Below are 18,651 nucleotides of genomic sequence, written 5' to 3' on the forward strand. Positions count from 1 at the left end.
TCCCAAATGGAGATGCCTCCCAGTCACGCCATTACAGGCGCAGGGCAAGATGTCCTTGACTCTCTGAGAAAAGAATGTTATTTTGACTATATAACTCCCATACTCCATATAATCTTCCCACCATATTAAATGTGGCAGGCCAGAAGGCACAGTGCAAAAGAGGGCTCCCAGGCCTGACACCTGAACACGCTTCGAAAGTTGATGATAGGGTGGCAAGGAAATTCTGTAATCTAGAAGAGGGGTCCCCAGGCCCTGGTTCATGGACCAGCACTGGTCCGGGGCATGCCACAAACAGGTCCATTCAAGCATGCAAACCCCATCTGTGGGATGCAAGCAGCATGTGAAATTGCAATCCGTGAAAAAACCTCACTCCACAGAATCGGTCCGTGGTGTCCTAAAGGTTGAAGGCCGCTGATCTAGAAAATGGTAAGGTAAATCAACTCAAAATCCCTCCCCAAATCCCTAATGCAGGGGTGTCAAACTCAATTTCATTGGGGGCCGAACCAGGGTTGTGTTTGACCTTGAAGGGCCGGGGTGGGCATGGCCAGCTCGATGTCACTCGTGTCACGGGCGCCTGGGGTAGCTTGAGTGCTCTGCCACCGAAAATGGGCTTTCGAGCTCTGTTTTCAGCTGCAACGGCCTCCTGCAACACTCTGCCAGTGAAAATGGAGCTTGGGAGAGCCGCACGCAGCCCTCCCGAGCTCCGTTTTCACTGGCAAAAACACTGCAGGCTGGTCCTTCACTGTTTCCATGGCGGCCCTATGGGCCAAATCTAAGCACTTCTGCCCTAGAGGATCAGGAATGGAGTCTGACGTGTAAAATTCAAAGTTTTTTTGTATTGACTGGTTTTGTAGTATGTCCATGTCCTTAACTAATTCATATGTATTTATAGGCTTCTGCCGCCTATGAATGCTTGTTTGAAGATAATGTGCAGTTTTACGGTGTCAAACTGACAACGAAGTCTCCTTTTGCCGGTGAACAAAGGTTTCATTGTTCTGACAGTTCTGAAGTAAATGATAAAAAATTATAAACTAATTTGCATCGCAGGAGATTAGAAAATTATCCCTTTATCCTTATTAATATATTTGCCCTTCCTAATTATAAAGATTCAAATCTTTCCTGAGGAACTTCATACAGAAATACTCCTCGGTATAAACTACGCATTAAGCTCACTTTTGAAAAGACATTTGCATAACGGAACAAAAAAAAAAGATAAATTGCTTCTATTTAATAATAGCTAGTTTTAGAAGCATATCTTTACTAAAACCGAAGTCACCGGGATGAAACATTCTCCCTGAACTTGATGAAGAAACTTCCATTAGTTGTTATTTAAAAGGTACTAGTCCACATGAAGAAACAACAATGCTTTCCAGGGTCCAGTCAGCACCCATTTGGAAAAGGGATTTGAGTAGGGATTGAGTTTAGAGCAGAGGTGGTATTAAGCAGGTTCTGACCAGTTCTGGAGAACCGGTAGCGGAAATTTTGAGTAGTTCAGAGAACAGGTAAATACCACTTCTGGCTGGCCCCGCCCCATCTATTCTCTGCCTCGGGAGTCCCAGCTGATCTGGAGGAAAAGGGGATTTTGCAGTAACCGTCCCCTGGAGTGGGGAGGGAATGGAGATTTTACAGTATTTTACAGTAAGTTTGAATCCCACCACTGGTCTAGAAGTGGTATTTTGATTCCTGGTTAAGTGGGTTCCCAAGTTGCAATAAAAAATATAAATCCATTACTTGAGAGCACACCTAGGTCAATGTTGTTTTTTGCATGCCGAACCGGTTGTAATGTCGGCAGGAACCCACCCTTGCTACACAACCTCCAATGGATGTGTGTTTGTTAGTTGGATTTATCTCCTGCCTTTCCATCAAGAGCTCAAGGCATGCATGCTCACCATAGATACACACACACACACACACAAATAATGGGAGGAAATTGATCAAGGAGAGATTCAATCTAGAAATAAAGAGACATTTTCTGACAGTGAGAACAATTTAGACAACTTAGAACTACGCTGCTTTCGGTCTGACCTAAGCTTAGTACATATAATTATCTGCTACAATGTCCTACCTGTCAATGACTACTTCAGCTTCAACCACAACAATACATGAGCACACAATAATTACAAGCTTAAGATAAACCACTCCAAACTTGACTGCAGAAAATATGACTTCAGCAACAGAGTGGTCAACACCTGGAATGCTCTACCTGACTCTGTGGTTTCTTCCCCAAACTGCCCAAACTTTAACCTTAGACTGTATACTGTTGACAGTATAGGAGGTCCATTCCTAAGAGGTCTGTAAGGGGGCATGCATAAGCACACCAATGTGCCTAACGTCCCTGGGCTAATGTTTCTTTTTATTCATATCCATTTCATGTATACAAAATCATATATATGTTGTCTAATGCATGCTTGATGAAATAGATAGATAGATAGATAGATAGATAGATAGATAGATAGATAGATAGATGATAGATAGATAGATAGATAGATAGATAGATAGATAGATAGATAGATAGATAGATAGATAGATATAAACAATCAACCACTGGAACCAGAGTTACCTTCAGAAGTTGTGGGAGCTTCATCACTGGAGGCTTTCAAGAAGAGACTGCCATCTGTCAGAAATGGTGTAGAGTCTCCTGCTTGGGCAAGGGGTTGGACTAGATGACCTACAAGGTCCCTTCCAACTCTGTTAATCTAATCTAATCTGAAAAGACACAAACATGTATAGAGAAGATAGTAACCTTCTCTCCAGATTAAAGAATTCCAACAAAGTTGATCAAATCCAAGTTAGGCTTTGGTTGCGACAAAGCAAACCCAGTTATAACTCCAAGTGGCATCGATATTGAAATGAATTCAGGTGCCCCTGACCTTCCAAGAATGATTAGGCTGGACTCAGAGACAGCTGGGGGGGGGGGGCGCGAATTGAACCTTTGGAAATGTTGGTCAAGAGGGACTATAAATTTAAGAATTAAATAATGTCCACTGAATGAACAGCTTCTCTTTGTGTTCATTGGCATTTCTGGCCAGTCATTGTAATGGCTGAGATATGAGTTGTGCTTACAATTACCTTAATATGTAGAATATGCACAGTGGATACACATCTCAGCATCTACGGCACACAACTCATGTAAGGGCATAGTTTATGACAGATGGATATTGCCATTCTGCCAAGAAAATGGCTGCATAAACATAAAGAGAAAGCTGAGCGTTTCGATATAAATCCTCTTCATATTTGGAATTCAAGATGCTGCTTTTAAATGACCAATGCATGAATAATTCCTTGCACTTGAGTATCAACTCAGGTACAACTTTGAATTTGACAAATGGGCTAAGCTTTTCCCTCGCCCGCTTCCCACTAAAGTACAAAACAAGATGGAAGGAAAATTGATTTGATGCGTCTTTGAGTAAAGATGGCGTGTATGGAAATAGCAATGCATTACGGCATGGATTTTATGCAATACAGTTTGCATCTTGTAATCAGATGGCATCATTAGTTACTTACACCAGAGGCAATGACTGGCCCATAATCACATTTAATAACAAAGGGTAATGCATCAAGAGTGGACAGATTTTATTTTTGCAGGATCTACTTTATATCGTAACGCCACCCTATATCCATCAGATAGAGGTGGAGACAACTGTTTTAAAAATTAAACGTTTTTAAGCTACATTACTTAGAGTAGAGGTGGTAAGAATTTATTTTAGTTCTAGGGGGAACAATTGAGAATTAGAAATACCTGCATCTATGGGTGAAAGGCTATCGATTCAGGCCAGTTTTCCCCGAACTGGTAGTAAAATGTTACCAGTTCACCTGAAGTAAAAAAATACTAAAAACAGGTTCCAGCTATCAGCTTTGCCGCGAGATCGTCAGAACTCCCGAGCTCCATTTTCACTGGCAGAATCAACATGGGCCAATCCTTCATTGTTTCCAGGTGGGCCCCATGGGTCAGATCTAAGCACCCAGGGGGCCAGATTCACACCCCTGGTTTAGGGTTTCCTGCCTAAGCGGGGGGGGGGGTGGGGGGTGGACTTGAAGACCTCCAAGATACCTTCCAACCCTTGATATTTTATCTGTCTGTTGCCATCTTCTAAATTCTGGCTTTGTATGTGTTTGCTCTTAAGGCTTGGTCTTGGGCAGGAAAAATTTGGCCTTCTCTCGTTTTCTTCAACTTTACTGCTCTTGGCAAGTCTTGTTATACTCCTTGTTTGTTTGTTTGTTTTTTTAAATCTCCTGGCCAGGTAATTCTTTGCCTTGTAATGTCTCATTTCCATTCTTTATTTGGTCCATCTTGCAGTCAATTTTGATCTCTCCGGCACTCAGTAAGCTTTCAAGGTAAAGTAGAATAAAATATGGATTAAAATATAAGAATGAAGACATGGCATAAAAGGGACAGTTAGAAGCTTGCTTAAAGGGACAGGGAAATGTCATCAGCCTTCAACCACAACATGTTCCAGCAAATGTCCCTATGTCAAAAGTCCAAAACCACAAAGTTCATTTAAAGTTCGTTAATGGCACGTAGTCCATACCTGTAACAAAAGGAGAAGTAAGACCCCCCATCTCCTTATAAGGCTTTTTCCTCAAGGTAACCAATAAGAAATGAGTAAAGTGTTTCCGTGTTACACTGTCTTTGAGAATGTATAAGAGTGCATGCATCAATAATAAAGATTGTTCAGAATTTCCAATGCTAGCTATGTGCTTGCTTTCTGAACCTGGCTGCCAAATAAACTTTTCCTGTATCCTGAGAAGTCTAAGCCTGTCATTTTCTGCAACAAAGGTATATGTTGTGGCCCACCGGTGGCCTGAGGAGCTGGCAGCAGAGTCGGACAGTGAGGAGGTTGGGGAGGAACATGGGCCAGTCCTGGGGGCTGAGGAAAGCTCAGACGAGGGCTCTGCGTCAAAGGCAGAGAGGGAGCTAGACAGTAGCGAGGCAGAGGAACAGCTGGAGCCTGTTCCCAGTGTGCACATGCGCAGAGCTGCCAGAAGACAAGAACAATTAAGAAAGCAGGGTCAACTTAAGAGTAAAGCTACATCTTGGAGGAGATTGACCCCTCCCATAGGAAACAAAAGAGGAGCGAACGAGGAGTGGGCTTTTGCAGGAGACAATTTGTTCATTCGGTCGTGTCAAGAGAGAAAAGTTCTGTTTATAACTATAAGAGACTCTGTGCCAGGTTTTGTCTTGCCCTGCGTTTGGAAACTAGTTATTTGGCAGCTCTCCAAGTGAGATAAGGTTCGTGTTGATAAATATTCCTCCGAAAGACTGTTTGCCGAGCCTTGGGAACTGTGAATGAAAGGAATTCACAGTCGTGTAAATAAAAGGGGTTTTGCCGGGACCAAGAGTCTGCTTCTTTCTTTTTAAGGAAACCTGGGTCAGAACACAATGAGAACAAATCTGCTGAACAAAACTCTGCATTGGCAACAGGAAGGGCATCCGGCCAGTAAACACTCAGCTCCATTCAGTTGCACAAACTCTATCCCACAAGGGTTAGGGTTAGGGTCACCATCCTTCAGATATTCTTCCAATGCCCTTTTGTCTTCTTCAACTATCGGTGTAATTGCACCATTCCCCACCTACCTGTTTCCCTTAGCATTAGTTAACATTATTACTACAGGTGAGCATCCTTCAAGCAGGATTAAAGGGAATATTTGGAACAACGAATTTAGGTATTAAAAACATCCATAAGTCCTTAAATCGGTATCTAGAAATGCAATTTCAGTTGTTGTTGTTGGTGGTATCAGAATAAGACGGCTTTAAATGTGCAAACTAGCTGCCAGATTGCACAAATGTTAATAACTTCCTGCAATATTGTGTTTATATTACGATACCTCTTGCTGTTTAGTGGAAACATCGAAAACGCTTGCGTACCATCTGTTAGCAAATGCAAAGAACACTTTATAAACATGGGGTGTAACTTTCTGGAAAATTAAATTTCATACAACTCTAAGATAAAAGCACGATTTACAACTTTTCCTGATTATTTTTTTTTTTAATTTTATTTGTAGCGCACTTTTGAATAGATACATAAATAAAATATTTTTTTTTCATTCAAATTACTGCCTTATAATAGTGAAATATATACACGCACACCCAAAGAATGCAAGCAATAAAACAGGACGTAAAACTTTGCTGTGAATCAATACAATCCTTGGTTGCATAAAGAGAGGAATAGAATCAAAATCACATGAAGTATTAGTACCGCTTTATAAATCTTTAGTAAGACCACACCTGGAATACTGCATCCGGTTTCGGTCACCACATTACAAAAAAAGATATTGAGACTTTGGAAAAAGTGCAAAGAAGAGCAACTAAGATGATTAAGAGCCCGGAGACAAAAACCTTTGAAGAATGGTTGCAGGAATTGAGTAGGACAAATCTAGAGAAAAGAAGGACTAGGGGTGACATGATAGCAGTCTTCCAGTATTTGAGGGGCTGCCACAAAGAAGAGGGGATCAACTTATTTTCCAAAGCACCAGAAGGCAAGACAAGAAACAATGGATGGAAACTAATCAAGAATAGAAGCAACCTGGAATTAAGGAGAAACTCTATAATAGTGAGGACAATTGACCAGTGGAAAGCTTACCTTCAGAGGTTGTAGGTGCTTCATCACTGGAGGTTTTTAAGAAGAGATTGGACAGCCAGCTATGTAAAATGGTATAGGGTCTCCGGTCTATAGAGATTCTCAGTCATCCAGGTCATGGTGGTCCCAAAGGTGCTTTTTCAAGAGGCAACTGGACTGTCTGGTTTTCCTTTGAAGATGTTTCACTTCTCAAACAAGAAGCTTCCTCAGTATGGAGCTGTGGAGCTGAAGAAGCTTCTTGGATGAGAAGCGAAACGTCTTCAAAGAAAGTCCAATTTCCTCTTGAAAAAAGCACCTGGGGGGGGTGGGCTTTTTTACCTATTGTGGGAGAGCTTCTTCATCTCTGACTGGATGATGGGGAGTGGAAGGATTTGTAGGGTCTCGTGCTTGAGCAGGGGGTTGGAGTAGAAGACCTCTAAGGTCCCTTCCACTCTATTCTGATCGTTTGATCGAAAGAGTTATTGCATGCTTGGCATTGGACGCAAATATGAAAAGTACACACTAAGTGCGTAAGAAACCTAGGCCACCGTAGGGTGCAGCCCTTCACTGCACCCTCTTCTTTTTGCCTTCGTTTTAACTGCCATCCCGCAAATGAGTCAACCTTATGTCCTCCTTAGGCGTATCAGTATTAAAAGCATCTCCAGCAAGTTAAACTCTATTGGCTTGTTACCCTTTGCTTGGGAAGGACTTCAGATAAACAATGATTTGAAAGAGGTGGAACAGGGATTGTCAGTGGGGACCAGTGGTGCGTTCCTACTGGTTCAGCCCGGTTCGGCCGAACATTCTCCAGCTCCTGCACCACGGCCTCTGCATCCTCCTCCATGGTGGTGTAGACGTGAAGACGGGTTGCAGCCGCTGCCTCCAAAGAGGCCATCATGACAGACAGGATGTCGGCATCTGGACTGGATGGCTGCTCCTGCTCGAAGGAGCGCAGAGAGAGCTCAGTGGCACACGCCAGCTCCTCCGCTTCCTGCCGAGCACTGTCCATGGACTGCTGGATGGCCAGGAGCAGCTGTGCCTCCTCCTCTTCTTCCTCCAATGCCAGGCTTGGGATGGGGCCTGGGATGGGCAAAGACCCTTCTTCTATTGTGTCGAAGTCAGCTAAGCTGGTCTGCTGCTCCACGGCAGGGGGGGGGGCTCTGCCAATGGCTCCGTGGCTGTGCCTGCCTCCTCCTCCTCTTCCTCTGCTGCAGGAAAGGCCACTGCAGGAGGCTGGAGAGCAGCCAGCAGGCCCTTGATCTCTTCCAGGTCCCATCCCAAGCCTGGCATTGGAGGAAGAAGAGGAGGGCGCACAGCTGCTCCTGGCCATCCAGCAGTCCATGGACAGTTCTCGGCAGGAAGTGGAGGAGCTGGCGCGTGCCACTGAGCGCTCTCTGCGCTCCTTCGAGCAGGAGCAGCCATCCAGTCCAGATGCCGACATCCTGTCTGTCATGAGGGCCTCTCTGGAGGTAGCGGCTCCAGCCTGCCATGCCCCTGAACCGGTTCTCCTGGCAGCGCCATAAGTGCCGCCATCTTGTTTTTTTGCTTCTGCACATGCACGGAGCTATTTTTATTCTTCTGCGCATCCATGAGTGAAGTGATAATAGTGACTGCCGGAACCCACCGCTGGTGGGGACCGTGGCTTTCATACAAATATAATTTTCTACAAATTCCAAGAAAGTTGGAAACCACTTGAAATCAACATGTAGGGAATGGCTATGAAAGGAGGAGCTTATCTGGGGGTTTCCTATCAGGTGGTGGGCCAAGCTGGGCCTTCTAATTCCAAGTCATATGCAAGGCTGGAAGAAATAAGACCTGTGATGTCTCTGTGTCTTAGCGCTCCCTTTTCTGTCTTCCTCAGTTCCTGGTGGAAGGAGCAGATTGGCTTACTAATTGAGACACCCAACACTTCAGGTATAGAACTCGGAATTAGCTCTTCGGAATTCATTTTCAGTGTTTGTCAAGGACCTCATCCATCCCTCTGCTAATCAAGTTTGTGAAATAAACATTTCATGGCTGCACCTCTTTCTCGTCCCACAAGTAGCTTGGTTTGCTCCAGCCTAGCAAAAACAGATAATGAAACTGTCAGTGTGAGAGAGAATTCATGAACTGGAATAGGGCTTAGTAACAAGGTCAGCCAATGGGACCTGAAACAGTTTGGAGCCTGGGCGTGGCTTAGCGCTGTAGTTCTGAGTCTGTGGGGAGCTCTTAACTAGTTTGCTGCTCTAAATTGAAACTGAAACTCCTCTCTTCTGCTTGTGTTTACTACCACATTGAAAAACCTGCTTTTGGTATTGTATATTTACTTTACGTGTTATAGGTATATAAAGAAGTTTTGAATCCTGCTGGATTGTCTGATTGTGTGTGCTGCAACAAACTCTGACAGAAACCTCATGTAGTAACCTTGGAAAAAAGTATTTGATACGCACACAAAAGCCTGTCAGCCATTTGGCACATGAGTAAAATGCCAAAAGAAAAGCAAGCCACAAACTAGAGAAAGGTAAAAAATATTTCCCTAGATAACTACGTCTGAGCTCTTTTTTTAAACACCAGCAACCATAGGACCAAGGTCAACAAGGAGCACTTATAACACCTAAGATGCTCTGTTTTTTGAAAGTCAAGTGTTTTGCTTTTAGCTCAACACACACACACACACACACACGCACACGGCCATTTTGAAATGCTTCTCATACCTGTTGCTAAGAAACTGGAATGAAAGACTGTGATTGATTTTATGGAAAACAAGACGAAGTGCTGGATGCTTCTTTTCATCTCATGAAAGGGCTATATTTATATCTTTAACGATTTCTGATTTGGAGAGCAATCGTTATAGTGTATTCTACCCTACTCTCCCATTTCCTTCCTTGCCCCTGGTCAATAATTTCTGCCTATTTCTTTTCTTCCTTCACCTTGATTTCCATCTTTAATATAGCCTCGTCCTCATTCAACCAAGATGTTGGTTTGATGGTGATTGGACACCTGCCATCAAGATATCTCAGTACTGATAGATACTGTAGGAGGAGACCTGTGATAAGTCTGTCGGAAGCAACCATCGGAAAGGTCTGAGTGACATGAGCTTTACTCCTTTGAATAAAACGTGTTAATCTGAAAAGGTGCTAACACATTCCTTCTCATTTATATACTGACAGGTGCCAAAAATATACCTACTCAGTTGACTACTTCTACAAATATTGGCACAGGTTGCTGTTTTTCTTTGGAAATCTTTCATACAGTGTATTAGTGCGCCGTGCCATTGAGTAACCCAAAAGGAAGTGCTAGCAATTTGTTTTGATAGCTCTAAAGCAGGGGTTGGAAATGTGTTGGAAGAAATGTCCTTCTGGGTTCAGTTCCAAGTGGGGGGAAAGAACCCGGAAACATGGAGGCTGCTTGGAAAGATGGTTTAATGGTGGACAGGACCACATGGCTTGAGCTCCTGAAAAGAAAAGGGGGATCACATATGCTTCCAGATGTTGGGTGAAGAAGAAAAGAGAGACCAAGATTCTGAAAGTTCCTGGCTTTATGTCCTCTCCGGCCTTTGATCTTGATCTTGTATTCTGATTGGTTGTCAGACTCCCATGGACCCATGCAGGTCCATGTTTGAGTCCATGTTTGGTTGAGCCTTGCTTCTTCCCAGGTTCCTTGTGAGATGGCTAAAGGGCTAATACTATCATGCCTTAATCCCATCACCCTGGAGCTGAAGGGGGAATCTTTGTTATGTAGAATAGACTGGCCCATGCTTTTTTAATAGTTCATTGACAAAGGTGGGGGCTATTAAGAGTGAGTCTGTTTCCTGCCTAAAAACATTTTTCTCCATTTTTGATCCAGGGAAATATAATATTCTGCCTTTTCAATATTTCCCAGGATATTTCATTTTTCTAGAAGAGGGGTGAGTTGTAACTTCCTATAGGTAGTTATTATTATTAATGTCACTCAGGGCAAGGTATCTTGGTATCTTACATCTGATCTCCAAGCATACAAGAGCAATTAGCACCTTATTTCACTGCTGTAGGGGGATTCTGTTGTTAGCAGTAGTGAGAGTGATAGAAATAATAATTTTTTAAAATAACAATCACACAATACATCTCTATATTCACACTCAGGATAAAATTTCCCTTTGAGAATGTGGATTTCAGCTTTCGTATCCTCTTAAACTAGGTATTTCCGAAGGATTCAAAAAAGGAAAAATCCTGAATGGGTAGTAATCTAGTTGGAAGATTAGACAAAGGGCCCATGGCTACTGGCCAACATACTATTGCAGTACTTGGAGACTATCTTAAGGGTCCTTGTCATATTTTCTACTTTCCCAGGACTTGAAAAATCTTGAAAGTCTGTGTAAGTTTCTCTGTACCTCCTTTTCTTCTAAACAAAATCAAGGCAGGGTCAGTTTTGAGATTCTTTTGCCCGCTTCTTTCAATCTCAGGTCTGAGTAATAGTTTCTCCAAATGGACACCTAACATCAAAAACGTCATCAAAAAAACACAACAAAGAATGTTCTTTCTGTGCCAACTCAGAAAGCTCAAACTGCCCAAGGAGCTGCTGATTCTGTTCTACAGAAGAATCATTGAGTTTGTCATCTGCACCTCCATAACTGTCTGGTTTGGCTCTGCAACCCAACAAGACAGACACAGACTTCAGAGGATAATCAGAACTGCAGAAAAAACAATGGCTACCAATCTGCCTTCCGTTGAGGACCTGTACACTGCATGAGTCAAAAAGAGGGCTGGGAAAATATTTACAGACCCCTTGCATCCTGGACATAATTGTTTCAACTTCTAGCCTCAAAACGACGCTATAGGGCACTGCACACCAGAACAACAAGACACCAAGACAGTTTTTCCCCTGAATGCCATCACTCTGCTAAACAAATAATTCCCTCAGCACTGTCAAATAATTTATTAAGACCGTATGACTATTATTCTTCTCTTCCTTCCTAGTATCTATCTCTCCCCATTTATGACTATAACATGTTGCTTGTTTCTTTCAATTTATATTGTTTTTGTTTCCTAATACGATTTGATACTAATAGCTTATTATAGTAATCTTGACTATCATTAAGTGTTGTACCTTTTTATTCTTGATGAATGTTTTTTATTCTCCTTATGTACACTGAGAGCATATACACCAAAGACAAATCCCTTGTGTATCCAAATCACACTTGGCCAATAAATAATTCTATTCTAATGGTTCCTTCCTCCTTTTGCACCTTTAAAACTCTTCCATACCTTCCCTAAGGTTGGGCCCTAAATTCCTTTATACTTGTTGAATTTGGATAGTCCAACCTGGTCAGTTCTTGAAAGGAAAAGTTGAGATCCCAGGGCTGCAAGTCAGACTGGGAAGTTTAAAAATCATCCAGAAGATAATGGAAAGCTGCTTGCATGAAAACAGTGTAAATGTGTCTATAAGGACACCAGGGACTGAGTTCAGGTCCTTATAGCACTTTAAAAAACTCATTGTTTCCCATAGCTCACTATGTTTTTCTTTCTCTCATCTATAGAGTAGAATAGGGATAGGAATAGGAATAGACTAGAACAGAACAGAATAGAATATAAAAATAGGAATAGGAATAGAATAGAATAGAATATGGAATGGAATATAAAAAGCATAGAATAGAATAGAATAGAATAGAATAGAGGAATAGGAATAGAATATGGAATGGAATGGAATATAAAAAAGAATAGAATAGAATAAAATATGGAGTGGAATGGAATGAAATGGAATAGAATAGAATAGAATATAGAAATAGGAATAGGAATAGAATATGGAATGGAATGGAATATAAAAAAGAATAGAATAGAATATGGAGTGGAATAGAATGGAATGGAATAGAATAGAATAGAATAGAATAGAATAGAATATAGAAATAGGAATAGGAATAGGAATAGAATATGGAGTGGAATGGAATGGAATAGAATAGAACAGAACAGAATAATAACTTTAGTATCACTTTGAATGTACACTGATCAGCATACATTAAAATGAAATTTCATCACATACAGCTCTCAAAGGGTCACCACCTCCAATGTACACTACATAACCATGACTAAATAAATAAATACAAAATGATGCATATATCCACATATGTAATATGTTATATATATACATGCCAGATCAGTGTTATAGTTCTCCACAGGCCGACCGGGGGGTATGGGATGGATGCCTCCTGCAGCACATTGCTGGCCAAAACGGGGCACAGGGGAGCTGCACACGTCCCCCCTATGTCCCATTTTGGCCAGGAGAGTGTTGCAAGAGGCTTCCCAGGCCGAAAACGGGGCATAGGTGGACCACATGTGAGGCCCCCACATGTGCCCTATTTTGGCTGCCAGAGGCACTGAAGGCCGGTCATTTGCTATTTCCAGGCCAGCCCCATGGGCCAGATTTAAGCACCTTTGGGCCGGATGTAGCCCACGGGCCTTGAGTTCGACATCCCTGCTCTACATAGTTTCCCCATCTCTGTCATACTCTAATCTCTCACTCTCTAATCTCTCCATCTAATCTAGTTTTTAATCTAAGAAATTTTTTTATGAATGTGAAGACTGACTGAGCAAAGTATTTGATTAAACCGGGAGCCTTTCTTGGCTGGCTTCCTATGTGGTGTGTCTCCTTGCCCTCTCTTCCTTTCCTGGTTTTTTTTTTTTTTTTTTTTGAAGCAGCATAATTTAAAAGTAATTTGGCCACTTCTCTGCAATTCCTTCAGAAGAAAGCAGGAGAGCTTTAAAGGCGGGGGAGGGGGGGAAATGACTTTCATTCTCTCACCAGTGTTCTTTCATTCCTTATGATCTTCCTCTCCGCAGATGAAAAAAAGGTGCCTAATCAGGAATGTGAACTAACTTCTACCAATTAATCCAAGCCATGCAGGCATAACTCTTTGCTTGGCAAATATATCCATGGCCGTGCATGCAGAGTTGAAGGATGCTCTTTTGACTGGTAGTTAAAAGAATCTTTCACTTTTTTTTCCCCTAAAGCAACAAGTTTATTTTAATAATAAATAATAAATCATTCCAGGTCATGGTTGTCCCAAAGGTGCTTTTTCAGGAGGCAAAAAAAGTACCCTTGGGACAACGATCACCTGGATGGCTGAGAATGTCTACAGACTTTTAGCTATGCAATTTGGGATGATCACTCTTCGAATGGGTGTGGGAGGAGGAATCGATTTCCAGAGAAAAAAATTGCAGACTACAGGAATAAATAACATCACTCAGGTGACCTTAAGGATGCAGATAAACCTCCAAGTGCTTCAAAGACCCTCCAAAAGGATGCAAATGACCAGCTGTCTGCAAGGAATATAAACCCTTTCATTCCCCACTATCCAGTCAGAGCTGAAGAAGCTTCTTGGATGAGAAGCGAAATGTCTTCAAAGAAAAAATCAGAAAGTCCAGTTGCCTCCTCCTGAAAAAAGCACCTTTGGGTCCCCCAAATGTTAGATGAACCCAATCATTAATTGAATGGAAACATTCATATCTGATATGAAAAGGAAGAGCCAGGATTTCATTTGTTCTTCACTTTATTTACAACCAAGTCTTAGGCACTGGTATCTTAGCATTAAGTTCTCCTATTTATTTATTTATTTATTTATTTATTTATTTATTTATTTATTTATTTATTATTAGCGTTTATATACCGCCCCCTCTCCCGAAAGGGACTCGAAAGGGATGAGAAGGGGACCCGAAAGGGACTCTTGGATGAGAAGCGAAATGTCTTCAAAGAAAATGTCTTCAAAGAAAAAATCAGAAAGTCCAGTTGCCTCCTCCTGAAAAAAGCACCTTTGGGTCCCCCAAATGTTAGATGAACCCAATCATTACTTGAATGGAAATGTTCATATCTGATATGAAAAGGAAGAGCCAGGATTTCATTTGTTCTTCACTTTATTTACAACCAAGTCTTAGGCACCGGTATCTTAGCATTAAGTTCTCTTATTTATTTATTTATTTATTTATTTATTTATTTATTTATTTATTTATTTATTTATTTATTTATTTATTTATTTATTTATTTATTTATTTATTATTTATTTATTTATTTATTTATTTATTTATTTATTTATTATTAGTGTTTATATACCGCCCCCTCTCCCGAAAGGGACTCCTAGCCTAGCAGCTTGTCTGAACTGTGCTTTCAAAACCTTAGTGCATTTGCCTAACTCACAGCAGCAAATATGTCTGACCACCTGCATCTCTAACGTGACCACACTTGACAAAAGCTGCAATGCCTAGAGCAGCAAATAAAATCAGGGGCAAATCTTATTTTCACTTCCTAAATTAATGTTATTGCTTTCCTCGGCTTAACCTGTCAAAACCTGTCTTAGCGCGTTGACAAATATTCAGCAATTACACTTAAAAACCGCATGTGGTAAGTAACTGTAGAAGAGATCTAAAATATTTCCGTGACACGCAGACACTGCCAAGCAAGTAGATTATAAATATTGTTCTCTTTCATGCAATGTATATAATTCAACCAGGACTTTTATTTCCTACGTTTGCCGTGTTGCTCTTCGGAAGTATCTGTTATAAATTAATTTCATTACTTGGTTAGAAAAGATGGTTAAACTTCAAGAACGTTGTCAAAAGTCTATAAAAAACAAGAGTTGGTGAGTTAGAATCCTCTCTTAAGACATGAAGGTTGGCTGGCTGACTTTGAGCTAATCTGACATTGTCAGCCTAACGCACCTCAAAAGATTGTTATTGTGGGGAAAAATAGGAGGAGAATTATGTACGTTTGCTGCCTTGACTTACCATATTTTTCAGAGTATAAGATGCACCTTCCCCCCCTAAAAGAGGGTGAAAATTTGGGTGTGTCTTATACACCGAATATAGTCCTGCTTCAGCACAGCTTGATTAGCACAAACAGCTGATTGTCGATTGGATCGGACTCCCAATCATCAGCTGTTTCAGGTTGCAGGGATTGCCATTGCCCATTGGCGCCTCTGTACACCCTGTTTTCAGCCTCTGCACGCCCCATTTTCCGCCCATTCCAATCCCCACCTCCCGGAATGGGTGAAAAATGGGGAGCGCAGAGGCCAAAAATGAGGTACGCAGAAGCCAAAAATTGGGGATGGTGAGGCTGAAAACAGGGCGCTCAGAGACAGCAATAGGCTATGGCAATCCCTGCAGTCTGAAACAGGTGATCGGGAGGCCAATCCAACCAACAATCAGTTGCTTGTGCTAATTAGGCTGTGCTGAAATTGAAACAGGCTGTTTGCTGCAAGGAGGCAAATTGCTGGGAGGCAAAGGTAGATTTTATTTTTCTTGTTTTCCTCCCGAAAAGCTAGGTGCATCTTACACTTCGGGGCATCTTATACTCCAAAAAATACGGTACATAAAAGGAATAAAGGAATTAAAAAAAAAACAAAATCTAACCTACTGTATAACACATCACACCCCAGGATTAATAGGATAAGTTGGAACTTGGTTTTTATTCAAACTACCTTGTCAAAGGAGTATTGTCATATAAACCAGGAAATTAGATAATTCATGAGGAGAAATGTGAGACAATTAAAGAGATTGGGCAAAAGGCCACAAAAATGCAAAATACCTTGTAATATGCACATTTGGAAATAATGATTATGATTTTAGGTTTGACAAGCCCTGCCCCCGCCCCCACCCGAAGTCAACCATTTTTCATCCAAACTAGCTTAAATCAATTAAGTCCCCCAATGAATCTGTTTCTCACAAAGGCTGCCTCAAATAAATCAATCCTTTTCAATTACCATTAATTTGCAAAGACTGCTGGGCAGAAAAAGTCTGTTTACCAATTGATTTTTGAGGGCTCTGTTTTATAATGTGTCACAATTCACGTTTTGCTTGGTATTTCATACATAGATTCTATGTCTCCTCCTCCTCCTTTTCCTCCTCCTCTTCTTCTTCTTCCTCCTCCTCTTCTTTTTTTCTTCTTCTTCCTCCTTCTACTCTTCCTTTTCCTCCTCCTATTCTTCTTTCCTTCTTCTTCCTCCTCCTCCTCTCCCTCCTCCTCTCCCTTTTTGTTAAGCAGAAAAGTTTGCTGGTTGAAAAAAAAAACCCTATTGGTAAGGGAAGAAATGCATAAAAAAATACAGCGAAGATCTAGAGTGAGCAAGAATAAATGGAAAAACATTTTAAAGAAAGAAATACCTGCCTACTTGTTTCTGTCATAGCTTGTTTCTCAGAATTTTAGAAAATGTCATTCAGTGACATCTCTTGGAGGTGAACAGACTTTTTAATAACACTCTAATGACAAAAGTTATTTGAGGTGAGAGAAAGACTATTAAACTTGGAGAAAATCCTGATGAGTAGATATCAGATTTAATCAAAAAGTTGAAATAAGAAAGAATGCTATAGAGAATGTAAATGTCTATGGAGATTCTCCATCATCCAGGTCATGGTTGTCCCAAAGGTGCTTTTTCAAGAAGCAACTGGACTTTCAGGTTTTTTTCGTTGAAGATGTTTCACTTCTCATCCAAGAAACTTTAGAGCTGAAGAAGCTTTTTGGATGAGAAGCGAAACATCTTCAAAAAATATATGAAATATTTTAGGAAATATTAAAAATGCAGAATGTTATATTTCCCTGGGTGAGAAATGGAGAAACATGTTTTTAGGCAGGAAACAGACTCACTCTTAATATCCCCACCCCCTTGTAAACGGGCCATAAAGGCCTTAGTCTATTCTACATAACAAAGATCTACCTCCTTCAGACAGAGCCATTTCATTGCTCTTCACTGCACCACCCACCAAGTTTCAACCAAACCTAGCACACAGACAACTTAAAAACCTACCTGATCTCTGACAGCAACCGATCAGGATATTCTCCCTGTGCCCCAGGAAGTTCAGAGCCCAGAGAGAGCATAAAACCCAGGGACTCTCAGCATCTCTTCCCTTCCATCCAGGAGCTCCAAGGCATGTGGTCCCACCCACCATTAAACCATCTTTCCAAAAAGCCTCCATGCTGACTTTTGTAATATTTGGCATGTTCTTTGCTTCAGCTGGTATTTTCAGGGGTTTCTTTTTAAAAAAATAAATTCTATAAACCATTATTATAATAGGCACAATCACTTATTCCACTTAATATTAAAATTATTAACAAAAGTGACCCCAGTGTGCTAATTCTCTCTGCTCTCTGCTCCAACTCATTGAGGCACACCTTTTTATTCATATGCATTTGACATGTTTAATTAAAAATAAGACCTACATAAATAGAAGAGCGACAGTATATCCTTGATATCGACCTGATGCCCTCCCAGTTTCAGCTTCCCTAATTTCCATTTTTAAAAAAATCAAATAGAAAAAAATCAGGTTTAAAAATCTTTGTGCTTTAACTCAAAATATCGGAGAGGTACAAGCAGTGTAAGCTTGGTAGTTCGGCTTATTAAATAGAAAACTAGGAAAAACAATAAGTTTAAAAGCACACTTAAAAAAAAATCTATGGCCGGTCCCTCTAGCAGCCAAATCAGATGAGAAGGCAGAGTGGGAGACGAGGCCAGCATTAAGGCAATCTGAGAGCTCCGAGGGGGAAGAGGAATGGAGCTGTCAGAGACAGAGCCTGGACTGTCCATCAGCACCCAGATGAAGGGTCAACAGCTCCCAGGCCAGGAGATGGCTGATGAGGAAAAGGAGGAACATCCGGTGCCTGATCCACGGATGTGCAGAAGGCAGAGGAAAGGAGAGCAGTGGAAATCTATGAGCCAGTCCTCAGGATGGAAGAGCCTCTACTGCTAGCTAAGCTCCACCCTAGCTCTGGCAATAAAAGGCAGGGGGTGGAGAAAAATAGGTGTGGAAACAACTATTAGTCTCCCTGTTGGTCAACCACTGATAATCCAAACTTCTGAATCCTGTCTGGAACTGTATCAGAATTCTTTCTTGGAATCTGCGACTCGAGTTGGACATGCCTTTGGAGTGTTTGTGTGTGTGTCTCTGCTGCTGGAAAAAGAGTGAGGGCACCTTCCAGGACTTCTGTTACAGGTGTGGAGAGAGAGAGAGAGAGAGAGGAGAGAGAGAGAGAGAGAGAGAGAGAGGGAGGGAGGGAGGGAGGGAGGGAGAGAGAGAGAGAGAGAGAGACTCTCCTGGTGGGTAGGAGCCATTTCAAGGGGAAAGGGAGTGAGCGTCACTTTCCATAGGCACTTAGAGAC

The sequence above is a fragment of the Natrix helvetica genome (assembly GCF_964273705.1).
Source record: "Natrix helvetica genome assembly, chromosome: 3".
Lineage (NCBI taxonomy): Eukaryota > Metazoa > Chordata > Lepidosauria > Squamata > Natricidae > Natrix > Natrix helvetica.